We start from the raw sequence: 18,964 nt of genomic DNA, 5'->3' as shown, positions 1-18,964 counted from the left end.
ACAGTCAGAGAAGAAACATCTACAGGAACATACTTCCTTGATCCTCTGTTCCTGTGTAGAGGATCAAGGAAGATAATTTCAGTGACACATTCTTAAAATTAATGCTTGTTATAAGCAAGGGAATGTAAGTTAATGAGATTTGCAACGTTTTCAGTGATTATATTTGAGATGAACAACAAAGTCAATGATATTATAAGTACAACAAATGTACTTATAATATCATTTTAATAAAGTAATTAGTTAAGGTGAGGGGTGGGAAATTAATATTTTTGTTTCATAGGGCACCTCTGTAGCCAGGTGGGAAGGAGCAGCAGTGCATAGCACACGCTTCTTGATTAGACTGGGGTTCGAGCCCATCACCACCAAATATGGAGGATGTGGAAAGGTCAAGGGAATGACCACCGCATATTCCCGGAGCAATATGGCCTTAGTTGCTAATGCTCCTAAAAACCAAATAACAAACAAACAATTTTGTTTCATAACATTCATAAGAATTACTATAATCTGTTAGGTGCAGTTTTCTGAAGCCCTTTGGTTAAGGTTACTGATATTAACAAATAAACAACATTACTTGAATAAATAAATAACAATAATTATGATAAGAGAAGAGCAATTAACATAAATTTGCAGAAATGTTATGCAATTGTTTATCACAAATAGTGTTGCTGCTATGGATTACCTACATTTATCTGGCCCCGAGTGCCAAGCGAGTGACTAAAGCGATTCTATAGTGATTTGAAAGCGATTTTCTTAAAAGAGCGATTGATTGTAGTTGAACGTTAGTTTCTAATTTCCAAAGTTATATAATTTTGCTCTTCTAAAGTAAAGAAGTCAGCTTACTCAACAGAAAGGAAAGCCACCTTTCTTCTTGTATATAAAACTAATCTATTAACGCACTAACACTAACATCCTTATCGCTTGGTCACTGGTGGCACCGCTCCTGCCTCCACGTGGCGGGGCTGGAAGCCTGGGAGGAGAAATCCACTCTCCCGGGACTAAAAGGAGCAACTATGGACAACACAAAACAGCCCTACTATGGATCTCTTGATCCAGATTCAAGTAGACATGACGACCATGATAATTTGAATAAATCCCATGCTAAGAGACAAAAAAAAGAAGGGACAGATTTTTCTGCTCCTCTCTTCTTAATATTACATTCCTCCACAGACCAACCATTGAGTAAACTCTCCCCATTTTTGATTCAGAAATGTCTCGAAAATGTGGCTGGGCCTCCAAAAATGGTTCGGCGACTAAGATCTGGAGACCTATTAGTGGAGATGAGTGAATACAGACATGCTGAAAGACTCTTGAAAATATCTACCTTTGGTGGAATTCCCACAAAGGTTACCCCACATGCCACCTTGAACTCCTCTAAAGGGGTAATATCTGAATGGGATCTTCTAAATGTATCAGAGGATGAACTTGTCTCCGAATTAAGTAACCAAAATGTAGTTCAGGCAAAAAGAATTGTCATCAAAAAAGATGGAGAGCCTGTCCCTACACGAACAGTCATATTGACATTTAAGTCACCAAATCTCCCCGCAACTATAAAAGCTGGATATCTCAGATGCCATGTTCGACCGTACATTCCCAACCCAGTTCGGTGCTTTAAGTGCCAAAAATTCGGTCATTCGCAAACTGTGTGCAGAGGTATAGTCACTTGTGCTTCTTGTGGTTCAAAAGAACACACACATACGGACTGTAATAATGAAACCCAAAACTGTCCTAACTGCCAGGGAAATCATTCTGCCTTCTCTAAGGATTGTATCCAATGGAAAAGAGAGAAGAACATTCAGAGATATAAAATAGAGAACAAAGTGTCATATCAAGAGGCAAAGAAACACTTTGCAATCCCTACTAAATCATCTACATACGCCTCAGTTACTCAACAGCTACGCACAATATCAACTCAGACTGACTGCTCCGTCCCTCCAAATATCTCTATATCTGGTTGGGCGAAATCAATACTTACTTCATTAAAAGAACAATCTCCATCCAAATATGCAACCCAAGAAGTAAATACTCCGGTAACAATACCTCCAGATAAGAATCCTAATCAGCAACCGAAAGTACAAACTAAGAGCTCTGAAAGAACTGATACGCACACATTCAGATCTGATACCATGGACACTGATGAAAAAGCGGATGAAGATGACACATTTCTTGAAATTCATCCAGAAGGTGACATTGACACAAGCAGACCAGTCTTCTCAAAGAAGGATAAAGGAAAAATTGACAGGCGTAAGCAAACTACCTCACGGAAGTTAGCAGACACTAGCTAAAACCAAACAATGGATACAATTATTCAATGGAATTGTCGTGGGCTCCGTGCTAATTTTGACGATTTTTACGATCTCCTATCTGAATACAAGCCTGTTGCCGTATGCATTCAAGAAACAAATCTCACAAATGCAATATCTATGAAAATTAAGAATTACAATATGTATAGAAAAGATAGAAACTCATCTAATTTAGCTCATGGAGGAGTAGCACTCATAGTGAACTCTTCGGTGCCCTCTAGACCTATCCCCCTGCAAACATCTTTAGAGGCTATTGCTGTCCGTGTCACTTTCGGAATCACAATAACATTAGTTTCATTGTATCTATCACCAAATCATACATGCACCTTTGCTGATTTAGATAATTTAGTAATGCAAATACCTGCCCCCTTTTGTATTATGGGTGACTGGAATGGCCATCACCCGCTATGGGGTTCTCAACATCTTGACTCCAGAGGACAGATAATTGAAAAAATTTTAGACAAACATAACCTGACAATTTTAAACACTGGTGCTCACACATATGTGCATTTACCATCTGGCTCAACCTCCGCTATTGATCTTTCTATATGCTCTCCAGTGATATTTCCTCTCATAGACTGGACCGTTACTAATAACCCTCGCGGTAGCGATCACTTTCCTATCATCTGTACTTTCTGTATAAGTTCTACTCCTCAGAGTAACATTAGGACAACCTGGAAATTTGCTAAGGCGAACTGGATTAAATACCAAGAAATAGCTCACTTAGATGCTATCTTCATAGCAACCCACACAATTGACTCTGCAGTAAGCTACATTACAGATACAATAATGAAAGCATCCGAGACTGCTATACCAAAATCATCATCCAAAATCCGGCTTCATCCAAAAATGTGGTGGAACGAAGCATGCAACAGCGCTAAAAAAGAAAGGAACAAATATTGGAATATTTTTCGAAAACATCCAACCACAGCTAACCTCCTACAGTTTAAGAGAGTCAGAGCTAAAGCTCGTCATATAAGACGGGAGAGTAAAAAAGAAGCATGGGCGCATTATGCCTCCACCATAAACAGATCCACGGATACTTCCACAATATGGAAAAAAATCAAAAGAATTAATGGTAAATACTCGCAGACAACTTCTCCTATTCTACTTGTAAAAGGGAAAGAAATCTCTGAACCTACAGAAATTGCCAATGCCTTAGGTACTACGTTTGAAACGCTTTCAGCTGTTGCCACATATGAACCTGCATTTCAATTGCTAAAATCCCAGACAGAAAAATACAAACTAAATTTTAATACTGCCATCCTTCATTCTTATAATCTGCCTCTGACCATGAATGAATTGCGTAATGCACTTGCACGGGTGAAAAACAGTGCTCCAGGTCCCGACGGAATTTATTACACCATGATCTGTCATCTAAGTGAGGAATCATTAACTGTACTCTTACAACTGTATAACAGAATTTTCTTAGAGGAGTATTATCCTGCTAGCTGGTGCCATTCTTATGTGCTAGCTTTCCCGAAACCGGGAAAAGACCACACAGATCCCAAAAATTACCGTCCTATCTCTCTAACCAGTTGTCTGGGAAAAACATTGGAAAAAATAATTAACGCCAGACTGACATGGTTATTAGAGACTCAAAACATTTTAAGCCCAAGTCAGTATGGTTTCCGGAGAAAAAGATGTACGCTTGATCTCATTATCAAGGCCGAAACAAATATCCGGAATGCGTTCTTGAGAAATGAACACCTAGTTATGGTATGTGTTGACATCGAAAAGGCCTTCGATACAACTTGGCGATATGGGATTCTTCAGGACTTGCATAAATTTGGACTTCGGGGTCATCTCCCAAAATTTATTAAGAACTTTCTAGGCAATAGATCCTTTCAAGTCCGTTTCCACTCTTCATTATCTCGAGTATATGTACAAGAAGAGGGAGTTCCCCAAGGATCAGTGTTGAGCACCACACTCTTTGCCATTAGGATTGATTCTATTACCAAGTGCATACCTCACACAGTTGACGCATACTTGTACGCTGACGATCTTGCCATGTCATGTCATTCTCAAAATATGAGACTTATTGAAAGACAACTACAAAGCACCATTAACAAAATAGTCTCTTGGGCCAAAAATAATGGATATCGGCTTTCAAAACCAAAAACGACTGCTGTACACTTCTGTCACAAACGTTCTTTACATCCGGATCCAGACCTTCATTTGGATTCTCATTGTATTACTTTCCAACCTAGTATTAGATTTCTTGGTGTAATATTTGATAAAAAATTAAACTTCCTGGAACATATAAAACATATTCGTACAAGTTGTCTTAGAAAACTAAATCTTCTCAGAGTAATTTCTTCTATGTCATGGGGTGCAGATCGTTACGTGCTGTTACATCTATACCGCTCACTAATCAGATCCCGGTTAGACTATGGGTCTCCTGCATATGACTCAGCCAGGCCAAGTGTATTGAAATGGCTTGACCCTGTACATCACAGTGCATTAAGAGTTGCACTGGGGGCTTTTCGCACATCACCAATCTTAAGCCTGTATACCGAAGCCTATGAACCACCGTTACACCTTAGGCGTGAAACTCTACTACTAAATTATGCAGCCAAAATCAGCAGTCTCCCACATCATCCCATGTGGCAATACCTCTTCACGCCAAAATGGAGAGAAATCTATCAAACTAAACGGCGTTACAACAAACCATCTGGCATTAGGCTTGAAGCTTTGATCACAAGCTGGGGCCTGATGTTTTCTAACACCCTCCAGGATACTAGCATGGAAACGCAGCCATAGCTTCCCATGGCTCCTGTAAATATTGATAGACATTTTCAGCAATGGGGAAAGAATAGCTTCTCCGAAATCAACATTAGACAAATACATATGGCTCACTCTACAGAGTTTAGCAGCTTCATTCAGCTATACACAGATGGATCCAAAACTGGTAATAAAGTTGGCACAGCTGTAGTACTACCAAATGCCACCATCTCCAGACAGCTCCCACCAGAATGCAGTAATTATACCTCAGAGTTATATGGTATTCTACTAGCCCTAGAGAATATAAACGAAGCCTCGTACGCTAAATCCATCATTTATACGGACTCGTTGAGTGCTGTTAATGCTCTACAGTGTAAATCCTTCCCTAGTCATCCTCTGATACAGAAAATTTTAGCACAGTTATTAGCACTTCATGGACGTGGACAGCTCGTAATATTTTGCTGGATCCCTGGACACGTTGGAATCGTAGGAAACGAGCAGGCAGATTTAGCCGCTAAAATTGTTACAAATGAGATACCATCAAATTTCAGGACTCCATATATTGATCAAAAGTCTTTTATCAAACAGACATATAAAGAAGTGTGGACACGCTTGTGGAAAGATCAGAAAAATAATAAACTTTTTGAAATCAAGAGAGAACCCAAGCAATGGCAATCCAGCATGAGAAGAAACAGAAAGGAAGAAACTATTTTAGCCAGATTACGCATTGGTCATACTTTCCTCACTCATAGCTATCTACTAACAAACAGTGACCCTCCACAATGCAGTAATTGTTTATGCCCACTAACAGTAAAGCATATCATCATCGAATGCCCGCAATATCAAAAAGAACGGAAAACAGCTTTTTCCTCTAATTTTCATAATTACAATCATTTAACACTGCAGTGTGTTCTAGGAGATCGAGAGAACATAGATGACATTTTTCTTTTTCTAAAATTTATTAATAAATATCACCTTATCTGAACTGCTATCTCCTGTAAGAAAAACGAAGGAAATATCAGACAGTAATTAGTGCATTATAGCCTAAGTTGCTGATGCACCAATAAATCTAACAAACAAACAACAACAACAACAACCTACATTTATCTACACAAAACATGACACTGATTTGTATTGTGTAGGGGAGGGGAGGGGAGGGGGGTTCTCAGACTTTGTGATACCATGACCTTTAAAATGACTGAATTTGTGCCTCCCTCCCCTCATAAATAAAACTGATTTCTCTTGGTTTTAGTTTCACAAGAAATACTACACACATGCTTAATAAAATTTTTATCTGTATATCAAATAAAACAGTAATAGAACTTTACAACTTAATAAAAGAAAACTATTGCACATGGGGAGGTGGGAATTACATTCAAACCCAAGGCAAAATTTAAAAAAAAAAATTTGCCTCCCTCAAAGTTGCTTTTGACTCCTAAAGGGGTCATGACCCACAGATTGAGGGCTCTGATGTTAGGGTTTGTTGGTATTATATATTTGTTATATATTATATATTTGTAAGAATGCAAGTTCAGCCAATCTACACAGCTGGATTTGGAAAAGATTGTTATCAGCAAGAATGGATATAAGGTGTTCTGTAATTTCTCTGTCATTGATACAGAGAATTAGTCAAAAAGAAATTATCAGAGATTTCTTTTGACCATTTTCATTAGATACATGACATGAACTGTATCCATTCTTATGGGGAAAGGGTTTCATTTAAAACTAGGTACTAGTTGATAGGCATGCTATTCTTGTATCTACACCTACCAACTTTTCTGGTTTTTCCTACATTTCTGAAAGTTGTGTGTCAAAGTTTTACAGAAAATTTGCTTTTCCTATTTCAGTTAGTATTAGTGTTGGCAAAATTATTGCAACAAAGCAAACTTTATACAGCACATCAGCAAAAAAAAAAAAAAAAAAAAAACACCAACCCTTCATTTGCCTAGCCCTTGTAGTAATTTGTCCAATCCTACCTCCATAATACTGGATGGAAGCTTATTCCAACAATGATTTTTCCCTTTGATTGATGACAGACTTCTGCACATCTATTTTGCAAACATTTGTCCTCTGGTGCATGCTACCTGAGAAAGAGTAATGATGCCACCACCTGCATTTTGTGTACTCAGCCACTCTTCTTAATCATTAAATACTTCAGTTAGGTCTTTATGTAGATTTTTAGTTTGTTCAGAAGTTGCAATTTACAGACATCAAGTCTTTCTTGGTAAGACTACCCTTTTGTATCCTTCAACTAATCTTGCTTGACTTTGCACCCTTTCCAACAGATGTGTTCTTCTTAAAATAAGATTTCTAAATTAGTATACAGTAATTCAGTATGTAGTCTAACCTTATGTAACTGGATCATTGACTGAAGTCCATGAGCTGTCCCAGCATCCTGTCTGTATTGCTCTGAGAACGTGTTTTTTTTTTTTTTTTTTTTTTGTGACATGCTCATAATGAAAAAGGAATAAAATGATCTTGTATTGCTTTTTTACACTAAGAACTCCATAATTTTTCCTGGCACACAAGTCAGACTTATAGGTACATAATTACTCACTTCACCCTTTGAACCCCCCCCCCCTTTGTAATAATGAGAGGGAGAGTTGCAAATCTCCCTCCTGTAGAGACTTTCTCTGACTTCAAGGAGCTCTCATTATTGTATCTAAGAGTTTGATTATGTCTTTTACTGCTTCTTTTTATATAATTCGATTGATTCCATCAGCAACAAATGACTTGTTTATGTTTTGGCCATGAAAATATTTTATCCTGTTTCCATTCAGGTATTATAAAATAATTTAAACTCCCAGTCCCTTTGCTATCCTTATCTCTGAACTTCATGTGTCAACGTAAATGCAGAATATTTTAGTTCATTAGCAGCCGAAACATGGTCATTGACACTTGCCATTTATATCAAGTGACTAATGTAGTTTATCCCTTTCCTTCTGGGATTAAAGCATAATAAAAGAATTCATAAATTCATTACTACTTTTCTTTGTGCTGTTAGCTCAAAGTAATCATAGACACTACTAAGCCATATGCTTTTCTATACCAACAAAGAGATATTGTTCAAGCTTTAGATCAAAAATGGATCTTGCAGAGCTTAAGTGGGAGGGAGGGAAGAAAGACTCATCAGTTCATATTTTAAATTATCAGGGAACACAATCCTACATTAATTACAGCATAGTCTGTAATCAAGTTAGCCACATGGTGCAAGGAAGCCTATGGCTTAACATATATATTAAAATAAATAAAATAAAATAAAAATAAAAAACAATAAATAAATAAAATAAAAAATAATAATAAAAATAAGAAGAACACTTTTAAAAAATAAATAATAAGAGAAAATGAAATAGACAACCTATGCTTTCCTTCCTCCCGTAGGTAATTATCCAGCTGACCTTTGAATTTTCCTAAACTGTCAGCCTCTACCACCCATGTAAGTAACTTATTCCAGTAATTTATAATTTGCTGGCTAAAATAAAACTTCCTGCAATCCAGTCTAAATATCTTTCCCCCTATAACAGATAACAAATTTTCTTTGATTTTTGGGAACAGTTTTAGATTTTTTGAAATGCAAATTGCAATGGATTGAAAAAAAATAAATATTTAAAAATGTATTTTTTACACTTTTTTATTTTCAAAAAAAAATCGGACAAATTAAAAAAAAAAAAAAAAACATTTTGGACATTTAAATATGAATCTGTTAGTCACTTCCATTTTTCTATTTAAAGGACAATAAGCACTTGAAATTTGAATGTTGCTAACTCTTTATCCCAGGTTCAGAATTAATAATTTTTCAAGAACATTTTATGTAAGACTGATATCTAGAGAACATCCACAACAGTTCTTTAAATAACTACAAACAGTCTATTTTGCTATTCCTTATGCAGCAGAATTTTTATAGTTTTTTTTTTTAGCTTTGACAGTATCCAGCCACTATGGCTGTAAAGGAGGGAACCTGCCAAGTTCTTGAAATCAGTTACTATGAAAAATCTGTAAAAATCACTTAAAAAACCATATCAAGTAAAAATTTGTATATATGAAGGAACATAGAAAAAATTTCCGATTTTTGATCATTGATTTATGTGGGATCATTATTTTGGAGGGGACACCGGTCGGGAGTCTCCAAACTGCTACAGGATTAAAGTTTTTATTTATTTATTTTTTGTCATTATTTTTATCAGATAGATAAATAATCGTAATAACTAAGGCAAGAAATCATCTTATATAATAATTAAACATAGACTAACAGACTACCTAAGTTCAGTAGATATGATAATTACACTTAGAACATACTACCTAACTTTAGTAGTAGTAGTCACAACTGTTTGGTTACAAACAGTTGTGGCTACTTTTATTATTATTTTTTTTATGTAAACCCCAAACATGAGAGGAATTAGAACCTATAGTACCTAGTACCGTGCTTGGATTGGAGGTTGAGAAGACAAAAGAAGATATTTGTTGACATTGGACTTGAACCTCTGTAGACTGCAATTTTCAGGAAATATGCAAGAAGGAAGGTTGTTCCAGAAAACGGCAGTTGAATGAATAAACAAGGAAGATAAAAATATGGTTCTGTGAGTTTGAAGTTGGACAGTAAATGGATGTTGGCTGGTGGCGGCACATGTTCGGACTGTTTTGAAAGAGAGAGCAGGAATTATAGAAGCTAATTCAGAAGAACAGTGCCCATGGAAGTATCTGTAGAAGAGGCATGCAGCAGAAACAGTATGTCTATGAGACAGTGAGTGGAGAGACTCTCTGTTAGAGATGAATCATTAATTAACCTAACTCCCTCTTCTGAACAGAATCAAGAAGCCTGAGAATGGTTTAGGGGCACCATCCCAGATGTGGGAACAATATTCCATGGTAGGGCAGATTTGCGATTTGTAAAGAGTCAACAGCTGTTCGGAAGAAAAGTAACGCTGAGAGCGAAAGAGAAAACTAAGTTGTTTTTTATGCAAAGGAAGCAATATTTGTAATGTGCTTGTGCCAAGAGAGATTAGAAGTCAGGGTAGAAGAAGAAGAACTCTTTATTGCATACGTAATCCCCAAAAGAGATATATCATTTTGCCTAGAAATCGGAGTGTCACCAAAGATAAGCATAGGAGCAGAAGAATCCTTTTTGTGAGATATAAGACAAGACTGAGTTTTGAAGGATTGAAATCAACTAAGTTGTCTTTGCCCCATTGGAGAATTACCTGGAGATCAGCATTTAAGGAATTGGTAGCAGATTTTTGAGAAGTTCAAGCTGATTCACTAGGACAAGGTTTCTCAAAATGGAAAGTGGAATGCAATGTGCTCTCATCGGCAAAACTATGGATAGGATTTCCAGTCAATGGGAGAAGGTAATATACAACAGGAAAAGAGTGGGGAAAAGAACTGAACTTTGGGGGACACCGGCATTAGTGGAGAAGTTTGAAGACAGAGAGCCATCTACCATCACCCTCAGTGAACGATCAGAGAGAAAACTGGATAACCAATTACAAAAAACAGTTGGCAAACCATAAGATGGAAGCTTGTTTAGAAGACTTTTATGCTAAACACGATCGAAAGCTTTTGAGATGTCAAGAGCAACTGCTTGTGTTTCCCCGAACTTTTCCATTGAATTAGTCCATAAATGGTAACATAAGCCAGAATATCACCAGTGGATCGACACTGACGGAATCCATACTGGCAATCGTTGATCAGACGGAAGGTTTCTAGGTAGTTTAAGAGTTGGCGGTTAATTGATTCCTCCATTACTTTAGAAAGTGTAGAAGTAATTACAATGGGACGATAATTGGATAGGAAGGACTTGTCACCCTTTTTAGAAACTGGCTGGATATGAGCAAATTTCCAAGCAGAAGGAAAAACACCTTTGGAATAAGAAATTGAAAAAAGGCGGCAAAGGACAGGAGTAAGTTCAAGAGCACGGGTTTTGAGAACAAGTTGAGAAATACCATTGGGACCTGCAGCTTTCTTAGCATCAAGATTTGTCAAAATCCTTCTGACATCCTTTTGATGGAAGACCACAAGAGGCATTGAATGCAATGTGTTGGGAATGGTGGGATGGGTTTACCAAGATCATTAATACACAAGTTGGAATAAAAATGGGATGCTAGTAGGTCAGCTTTATCCTTGGCTGAAGTGACAACAGAACCATCTGGTTTGGACAGAGGTGGGAGCAAAGATGGGCAAAAGTTGTGGCCAATAGCTTTGGCAAGAGACCAGAATGCTCGGCTACCATTAGGGCAAGAAGTAAGTTTTCTACTCTTAGCCTGTTCAAACTCTAGTTTGGACTGATTAATAACTGCTTTACAATTGTTGCGAGCTTTGGTGTAGGCAGAAAATGAAACTGAAGAATTAGAAACAAACCAATTACGATATGCAACGTTCTTCTCTCGAATAGCCTTAGCACATTTATTGGAAAACCAAGGTTTAGATAAAGGATGAGATATTAAAGTGGAGTGTGGGATAAAGGATTCCATTCCTGAATAATTTCACTGACACGATCTGATCAAACGTTGACATCAAAAGTTTTGAAACAATAATCCGACCAAGGAAAAGAATTCTCGCAGGTCATCCCATTTTGCATTCTTGTAATGCCAAATAATATGAGGTTGGGAACAGCCACGAGATAAAGGCTCCATTGGAGAAGAGACAGTCACCAAGTTGTGATCTCAGGTACCTAAAGGACCACTTCGACCGTGTACTTAGTCCCCAATTCACCAAGCGGGCTCAAAGGGTGACACAAATAATTATAGACCTGTTAGTTTAACTTTTGTTCTGGGGAAAATAATGGAGTCACTGGTTAAAGAATCACCTAGACAAGACTATAGTAATAGTTAAGACACGGCATGGGTTTGTTAGGGGAAAGTCTTGTCTGACCAATTTGATTGGATACTATGATGTGGTCACAAAGGAACTGGATGCAAAAAATAATTTTGATATCATATACTTGGATTTCAGGAAAGTATTTGGTACTGTTGCACATGGAAGACTGCTTTACAGATTGGAGCAGTATGGGATTAAGGGCAGGTTGCTGCAATGGATAAAGGAATGGTTGAGCGGGAGAAGGCAGAGAGTGGTAATAAATGAACACTGCTGTACGTGGATTAATATTATTAGTGAAGTTTCCCAGGGTTCGGTATGGGGCCCATTGTTGTTTTGTGTATTTATCAAAGATATAGGCGCCTCTGTAGCCAGGTGGGAAAGAGCAGCAGTGCGTAGCACACGCTTTTTGATTAGACCGGGGTTCGAGCCCGTCACCACCAAATACGGAGGATGCGGAAAAGTCAGGGAATGACCACCGCATATCCCGGAGCAATATGGCCTTAGTTGCTAATGCTCCCAAAAAAAAAAAAAAAAAAAAATCAAAGATATCGATGAAGGTAAATCAGGCTTAATGTCCAAGTTTGCAGATGATGCAAAGGTTGGCAGGGTTGTTAATGACAGTAAACACAGTGCTACTGCAACATGATCTAGAAAAGTTAGGCAGATGCACTGAGAAGTGGCAACTGAAGTCTAACATTGACAAATGCAAAGTAATGCACATGGGTAGCAAATAACTGACAAGGCGAAAAATTGAGCCTGCAGCTGTTCAGGACCAAGATATCGACAAGGAATACTACAACTTTTTGAAAGTGATAAAGCCCAAGAAACCTATAGGTAAAAAGAAATCCAAAGAAGAAAAAATTAGTCAAGAAACACTTGTTATGATGAATCGAAGGCAACAAATGAAGAGCAAGATAAATACTGACAAGGATGAAATTAAGTATACTGAGTTATGCAAAGCCATTAAAAAGAGACTCAGAAAGGACATAAGAAGGTTAAACACAAGAAAAATAGAACAAGCATTAAGGGAAAACAAAATTTAAATTGGCAGCCGTGAGCAGTAATACAGAAAGAGAAATTATGCTGAAACTGAAGAATAGCAAGGGTTTACTTAATAGCAGAGAAGGCATTATTCAAATAGCAAAACACTACTATAGAGAATTATACAAGGAGCGAGGGAATGATGCCAGCAGTGGGGAAGATGGATCACAAATTAGTAACACATACGACATAATATCCTTCCTGATGAGGTAGAACATGCGTTTAAGAAAATGAAGAATCAGAAAGCCCCAGTGGAAGATAAATTTACTGTAGAGTTATTAAAATTGGAAGGAAGAGACATGACACAGAAACTGGCAAGACTCTTCACAAAATGCATTAGAAAAGGCATGATGCCTAAGGAGTGGAATAATGCAATCATAGTTTTGCTGCATAAGAAAGGAAATAAATCAGAATTTGGAAATAATAGACCAGTTAGCACATCTACAAGTTGTTCACAATGGTCATTACTAACAGATAAGAAAGAATACTTGAAGAGAATCCACCAAAAGAGCAAGCTGCTTTAGGACAGGATTCTCAACTATGGATCACCTTCACGTAATATCACAGCTAATGGAGAAAACAAATGAATATAAAACACCATTATGCCTGGCATTTTTGGATTATGAAAAGGCATCTGACTCCATACAACATAAGGCAATGTTTCGTGCACTGGAAAGACAAGGCATAGATACCCCATACATCATGATTTCGAATAAAATATACAAGGATGCCACCTCCTTTATTAGACTAGACAAAGACGGTAGAAAATTTAAAATTCAGAAAGGAGTTCGACAAGGAGATGCAATATATCCGAAGTTGTTTACTGCTGCCCTTGAGGAAGATTTCAGAAATTTACACTGGTTGCAGAAAGGAGTTAATGTGAATGGAGAGTACCTAAACCATTTACAATTTGCAGATGACATTGTAGTCATAAGCCACGATCCCAAAGAAGTAGAGGAAAATCTTAATCAGTTATGCAGAGTTAGTACGAATTTCAGAATAAAGATTGAATATGGCTAAAACAAAAGTAAGGATGAACAAGTATGCCACAGAAAGGGATATAATCATTGAAGGAGCAGTAATTGAAAAGGTGGATTCATATACTTATTTGGGAAAAGTCATTAGCCGTAATAATGATAAATGGCTGGAAGTGAAGAGAAGAATAAATTTTGGATGGATATCATTTAGGAAATATAGTCACATACTAAGGATCAATATCCCAATTTGTCTGAAACGTAAAATAATGAACCAATGTATACCCCCCCCCACCATGACTTATGGAAGTGAAACTTGGGTGCTCACCAAAAGAATGGAAGAAAAGCTGAGAACTACACAGCAAAGAATGGAACGAATTATATTAGGAATCAGATTTGTTAGATAAGAAGAGAAACACTTTAGGTAGCAAACACAAATAAAGAAAATTCTTATCAAAATTAAAGAACTCAAATGGTCTTCAGCAGGACACATAGCTCGAAGATATGATGACAGATGGACTAAGAAAATAACAGAATGGTACCCAAGAGAAAACCAGGAAGACAAAGATGGAGATGGACAGATGAAATTCATGATTTCATGGGTGGTAAATGGATGGCCATTGCACAAAAAAGTGGAAAGTTGCTGGAGAGGCCTTCATCCTGTAGTGGATTGAAAATGGATGATGATGATAATCCAAAGAGAAACTTACCAACTGTGTGGTACTACACTCAAGGTGGTGGTGAATGAAAAAGACCTGGGTGTAATTGTGCAGTCAGATATGAAGTTCTCTGAGCAGTGCAGACTGGTTGCCAGAGCAGGTCATGGAGTTTTGTCAATGATATATAGGAATTTTGTTAGCAGACACAAGGTGATTATCCTCTTGTATAAGGCAGTGGTCAGGCCAATCTTGAGTACTGCATACAGGTCTGGAGGCCTCATTTCAGAAATTATGTAGAGTTGCTAAAAAGAATACAGAGAAGATTGGTGAAAGGAACAAAGGGGTGCTCTTACCAAGAGAGGCTTAAGTTCTGCAAGTTGTAGCATCTGGAGACTAGGCACCTGCGAGATGTATAAGGCCTTGAATGGTTTGAGCCCGTTCAATGCTGATGGGATACTTCTGTTTGCTCAGATGAAGAACCTGAGGGGGCATAGATTCAAATTGAGGAAAGACAGTTGTAGGATGGATTTGCAGAAGTTTGCCTTTAGGCAGATAGTTGATTGCTGGAACAGACTTCCATCTGTTGTTGTGGAAGTTGATAGCTTTAATAAATTTAAGGCTGAACTAGACAAATGTTTGAGTGACCGGAAATGGAAAGAGGTTGTTTTTTTTTTTTTTTTAATGGCTAATGCTATATAAGCTTACTTTCTTGCATCATATACCTCAACTAATGCCAATACTAACTTCCACAACAACAGATGGAAGTCTGTTCCAGCAATCAACTACCTGCTAGCTAAAGACACACTTCTGCACATCTTTTCTGCAACTGTCTTTCCTTAGTTTGAATCTATGCTCCCCCTCAGTTTCATAATCTGAGCATGCAGAAGAATCCCATCTTCATTGAGCCTGCTCAAAACATTCAAAGCCTTATACATCTCAATCAGATCACCTCACAGGTACTTAGTCTCCAGATGTTGCAACTTTCAGAACTTAAGCCTTTCTTGGTAAAGCCAAACCCTTTGTTCTTCTCACCAATCTTGTTATACTTCTTTGTACTCATTCTAGCAACTCTACATCCTTCCTAAAATGAGGCCTCCACACATGTACTCAAGTTGTGGCCAGACCATTGCTTTTATACAAGGGAATAATCACCTTGTCTCTGCTAGCAAAATTCCTATATATATTATTATTATTATTATTATTATTATTAGCTATATGGTGCAAGAAAGCTTGAGGCTTATGCTGCACCAGCCAAAAAAAAAAAAATTCCTGAACCACCTGAGAGAGAGAGAGAGAGAGAGAGAGAGAGAGAGAGAGAGAGAGAGAGAGAGAGAGACACAGAGGCAGAAGAGAGAGAGAGAGAGAGAGACACAGAGAGAGAGAGAGAGAGGAGAGAGAGAGAGAGAGAGAGAGAGAGAGAGAGAGAGAGAGAGAGAGAAGGGAATCACCAAGAAAGAGAAGAATGATGATATCCAGCTCAGGACCCTGGGTGTGCCATGCCCATAATCACAGATGTGAGCCCTGGGTGAAAAAGCCAACTACACCCGGTATTCCCAGGTGGTCACCCTCCCAAGTACTGACCGGGCCTAACGCTGCTTAACTTCGGTGATCGGACGAGAACCGGTGTATTCAGCCTAGTATGATAGTTGGCTCATTGACAAGAGGCTCCATGACCTGCTCTAGTAGCCCATCTGCACTGTCCAGAGAACTTCATATCTGATGCATAATTACCCTCCTGTATTTTTCATTCAGCACTTCCGTGAGTGTAGTACCACACAGTTGGTATGTTTCTCTTGGGTTTCTGCTACCCATATACAGTACTTTGCATTTGTCAATGTTAAACTTCAATTGCCAATTGTCAGCCCATCTGCCTAAGTTTTCTAGATCCTGTGCAGTAGCATTACTATCTTTAGTGTCATTAACAATCTTGCTATCCTTTGTATCATCTGCAAACTTCAACATTGAGCCTGATATACCTTAATCAGTATCATTGATAAATCGAGATGAAGTTATATCAGGCTTAATGTCCCAAATTCATGATGGTGGGACTGTTAGTAATCCTGGGCATAACCTCCATATACAAGCACACTGGGTGACCACCAGGTATGATCCAACATAAGCAGGGGACGAGGTGTGGTGCCCACACCACATACTAGGTGGTAGATGACTCTCATCAATCAGTGCAATGCCCCCACTTTGCTTATTGGAGGCTTGAGGTGGTGGAACCCATGTATGTTTAGTCTCCAATCAAGTTCCGGTCAACCCTTCCCCATCTCTTCTATCATGCAGTATGACTGATGCCTTTTGAGGTTATGATGAACATCATAGGAAGATCTAATCTTCCTTACATTTCGAGGATACAGCTCTCTAAAACGGTGTTTGAAGGCCAGGCTCTGGTTAGTACACCAGACCAAACCTATTGGTAACTGTTTAGGAGGCTTCCAAATCAGCTAGTAATTAGCATTAGTAGAGGCATATGATGCAAGAAAGCAAGCTTATGCAGCATCAGCCAAAAAAAAAACAAAATAAAACCACTCCCATTTCACCTCTCCGTTCGTTCGAAATACCTGTCCAGCTGAGCCTTAAATTTATTTAGGCTATCAACTTCCACAACAAGGGATGGAAGTCTGTTCCACCAACCAACTGCCCGCTGGCTAAACGCAAATTTCCGCACATCTATCCTACATCTGTTTTTCCTCAATTTGAATTTATTCCCTTTCAGGTGATTATTCTGAGCAAAAGGAATAATCCCATTGGCATTGAGCATGCTCAAACCATTCAAGGTTTTATACACCTCTTTCAGATCACCTTGTTGGTGGCACCTCCGTAGCCAGGTGGGAAGGAGCAGCAGGGCGTAGCACACGCTTCTTGATTAGACCGGGATTCAAGCCTGTCACCACCAAATACGGAGGATGCGGAAAGGTTAGGGAATGACCACCGCATATCCCGGAGCAATATGGCCTTAGTTGCTAATACTCCTAAAAACCAAATAAATAAACAAACTTCGCCGGTGCATAGTCTCTAGACAATTTGTAAAACTTAAGCCGTTCTTCGTTAGAGCAACCCTTTGTTCCATACACTAATCTTGTTGCCCTTCTCTGTACTCGTTCCAGCAGCTCTACATCCTTCTTGAAGTGAGGCCTCCAGACCTGTATACAGTACTCAAGGCGTGGCCTGACCATTGCATTATACAAGGGAATAATCATTTCCTTATCCCTGCTAGAAAATTTCCTGTATATCATTGACAAGACACCATGAGCTACTCTTGCAGCCCACCCACATTGCTCAGAGAACTTCATATCTGCCTGCACAATTACCCACAGGTACTTTTCGTTCTCTACCACTGTCAGTGTAGTACCACAGAGTTTATATTTTGCTCTGGGATTACTGTTTCCCATATGTAGTACTTTACATTTGTCAATGTTAAACTTCATTTGCCACCTTTCAGCCCATCTGCTCAACCCTTCCTTCCGGATCCTGTTGCAGCAGCATAGTGTCAGTAGTGTCCTTAACAACCCTGCCAACCTTTGTATTGTCTGCAAACTTGGACATTAAACTAGATATACGATCATCAATATTATTTATAAATACAGAAAATAATAATGGACCCAACACGAACCCTGAGGGACTCCACTAATAACATTCGTCCACAATGAGCAGTGTCCATTGATTACCAATCTGTCTTCTCCCTCTCAACCATTCCTTTATCCATAGCAGCAATTTGCCTCCAATGCCACACTGCTCCAATTTATGCAGCAAGTCTTCCATGTGCAACAGTATCAAAAGCCTTTCTAAGATCCAAATATATAATATCAAAGTTATTCCCTGCATCCAGTTCTTTTGTGACTGCATCATAGTATCCAATCAAATTGGTCAGGCAAGACTTTCCCTTAACAAAACCATGCTGTGTCTGAGCTATAACTGATGTCTTGTCTAGATGATCCTGCAGTGCTTCTTTAACCAGTGCCTCCATTAATTTTCCTGGAACAGAAGTTAAACTCACAGGTCTATAACTACTTGTGTCAGCCTTTGATTCTCCTTTGTGATTGGAGTCACATTTGCAATCTCCAGTCTATGGGTACCTCCCCTGAGTCCAACGAAGCTCTCATAATTATGGCTAAGGGTTTGCTTACTTCCTTTGCTGCCTCCTTTAATATAACTGGATAGATCCCATTCACCCCGGGTGCCTTTTTTATGTTTATGCTCAACAATTTCTCCTCCACTTTCCTCTCAGTTATTACAAAATCATCCAGCTCACTGCCAGAGTTTACTTCACCTCTGGCATTCCCCTTCCTGAATAACTCCTCATGTGTGAATGTAGATGCAAAATACTCGTTTAGTTTATTAGCCACCTGAGCACGATCCTCAACTGTTGAATCATCAATATCAAGTGGACCAATCTGATTGATCCCTTTCCTTCCAGAGTTTACATTGGTAAAGAACTCTTTTCTGT

At 38.4% G+C, this 18,964-nt stretch overlaps 1 protein-coding gene and 1 non-coding gene across 3 annotated transcripts in view; one reads left to right on the top strand and one right to left on the bottom strand.

Moving 5' to 3' along the window:
• LOC150087581 (uncharacterized) overlaps positions 1-18,964 on the top strand; it is a 317,512-nt gene that overhangs the window by 213,723 nt on the left and 84,825 nt on the right. The window lies entirely within an intron of this gene.
• LOC150087582 (5S ribosomal RNA) lies at positions 16,044-16,162 on the bottom strand. Its single transcript, XR_016546914.1, has one exon. It is a non-coding gene; the product is annotated as a 5S ribosomal RNA (ribosomal RNA).

The sequence above is a fragment of the Mastigoproctus giganteus genome, chromosome 4 (assembly GCF_048544385.1).
Source record: "Mastigoproctus giganteus isolate SK-2022 chromosome 4, ASM4854438v1, whole genome shotgun sequence".
Lineage (NCBI taxonomy): Eukaryota > Metazoa > Arthropoda > Arachnida > Uropygi > Thelyphonidae > Mastigoproctus > Mastigoproctus giganteus.
The sequence above is the reverse complement of the archived record's forward strand: the minus strand, read 5'-3'. Positions and strand labels throughout refer to the sequence as shown.